This window comes from Nycticebus coucang, chromosome 5 (genome assembly GCF_027406575.1).
Source record: "Nycticebus coucang isolate mNycCou1 chromosome 5, mNycCou1.pri, whole genome shotgun sequence".
Taxonomy (NCBI): Eukaryota; Metazoa; Chordata; class Mammalia; order Primates; family Lorisidae; genus Nycticebus; species Nycticebus coucang.
The window spans coordinates 63,809,616-63,812,152 of NC_069784.1; positions in this window are offsets into that span (position 1 = coordinate 63,809,616).

Genomic DNA, 2,537 nt, shown 5'->3' on the forward strand with positions numbered 1-2,537 from the left:
ACTCAGTAAGTAGAATTTAACTTAACCTCCTATTTTAACTTTTGCCTTAGTTTACTGAAATGTCCCTGTGTCTAAAGCTTGGTTTCAGTTTTCCCAGTGAGATACCTGCCTTCCCCTTTTGGGATGGGAAAGTTTAGGTGCTTAGCATCAGCATTGGGTCTGGCATCTAGAGATCTAGCCACTCCTTAGTGGACTTTCAACGAATCTCGCTTTCAATCCATACATCTGCATTCAAGGTGACAGGTGTTTTTGACAGATGTTCTTGTCTTGCTTTGTGGCTTTTCTGTCTGCAGGTGCTTAAATTTTAGCTTTCTTTACCTTGTTAAATAAGTATCCACATGACCACCTGCTTGCTGTCTTCCTAGATGTATTTTACGCATCTGAAAAGATATTTTTCCGCCTCCCTTGCATGCACGTATGCCAACACAACCACACTCTGGCCAAAAACGCACAGAGGGAAATGATACAAGAGATGTCTGGAATGTGGACGTGACAGCTGGAATCTTAGCAGTTATCTTGGCTCATAGAGAGAACACCACTCATAGCCACACAGAGTAACAGAGCAGAAAGGTGGCTACTCAGTATCTGATGGCATCAGAGTCGCCCTGGGTTAACAGGAGGCATCTTTTATATGAGACAGAAATACAATTCTATCTTACCAAGTTACATGACATTTGAGGTTCTGGAGTAAATGTGTCTAAATCTAATTTTAGGTAATTCATCTTTTTCATTTTACCCCTTCAGCCCAATCTTCCTGTGGTGGTGACAGAAGGCGTATAAAATAATCATAGTAGTTGCTAAAAATAGTTAGCAACTCAAGCCTGTTCCTCAAACCACTAAATAATAGTTTCCCCTTGGCCAGGTGCGGTGGCTCATTCCTGTAATCCTAGCACTCTGGGAGGCCAAGGCAGGAGGATCGCTTGAGCTCAGGAGTTCAAGACCAGGTTGTGCAAGAGTGAGACCCCCTATCTCTACTAAAAATAGAAAAATTAGCTGGGTGTTGTGGTGGGCACCTGTAGTCCTTGCCACTTGAGAGGCTGAGGAGGATCACTTGGACCCAGGAGTTTGAGGTTGCTGTGAGCTAGATTGATTCCATGGCATTCTAGCCTGGGGCAATGAAGTGGGATGCCATCTAAAAAATAAAATAAAATAAAATGAGTTTCCCATCGGCTCAGCGCCTGTGGCTTAAGTGGCTAAGGTGCTAGCCACATACACCTGAGCTGGCGGGTTCGAATCCAGCCCAGGCCCACCAAACAACAATGACGGCTGCAACCAAAAAGTAGCCGGGCGCTGTGGCGGGCGCCTGTAGTCCCAGCTACTTGAAAGGCGGAGGCAGGAGAATTGCTTGATGCCAGGAGTTGGAGTTGCTGTGAGCTGTGATGCCATAGCACTCTACCCAGGGCGACAGTTTGAGGCTCTGTCTCAAAAAAAAAGTTTCCCATCTTCCAGCTCAGAGTTCCCTTTGTTCAATGATACCAATAGGTAGGAACAGAAATATGTCTAGAATTTGGAGAGCTTGAAGCTCCTATAATATCGGTGTATCTACATAGCAAGAAAGAGTACAAAATTACAGTTGTTCTATTCATCTCTCATGCATACCCTTTGCTCATGGGGCCTGCATTTCCATCCAAGATCTGTTCCACCTGTGGCCACCACCAGAGCAGAGACCTGGCTCCCTCTGCTTGCTAAGGGAGGTGGGAGTGTTTCTCTAAAACATCACCAGGGTGTGAGCCCTATTGTTCCCACCACTGCCACTGCGCTGTGCCTCAGAGCACCATCTCTCCCTCTCTCATATAGCTCTATTGTTCCATAGTCTCCAGTTTACACCCGAGCCACCGATTCAGCACAGACTTATAACAGCCCTGTCCACACCTCTCAAGAAAATGCCCAAGAATCTGGACTCCATGGGGGACAGGCTTCCAGACCACAGGGTGAAAGTGAAGGCGAGTGCTGGGAGTTCAGAATTGCGGGTAGCGTATACGTTCAGTTTTTTGTTTTTTTTTTTTTTTTATTGTTGGGGATTCATTGAGGGTACAATAAGCCAGTTACACTGATTATACGTTCAGTTTTATGCCTGGCAGGAGGGTGCCATGGCACACCAGTGGGTCCTCTCTGGGGAAGGAGTTCCAGTTTTTACAGGGTCTCTCCCATGGGATAAAATAGGAGGAGATCTGAACTCTGCTCACTTGTTTGTAGAAGGTATACTGGGAGCTGTTCTCATGAGGGGAGGGGACTCCCATCTGCTTGGCTATGGGTTCTGTACCTATTGTTTGTTTCCTTGGGGTGGCAGCTTTCCTCAGCAGGGTGATCTGCACTCTTCAATCTTCTCTCTTGGCTCAGCTCCAAACCATCAGCTTACTTGCTAAACTTCTGTCCTTTAATTCTCATTCTGAACAGGAGCCTCTGTGAAAAGCTGGCTCCAATCAACCATCATACCTCCTCCCCTGGTATAATGGACTCACGAGCCCAGGCAATGAAAACAAAATTGAACAAGTGGGATCCCATCAAGCTAAAAAGCTGCACAGCAAAAGAAACAA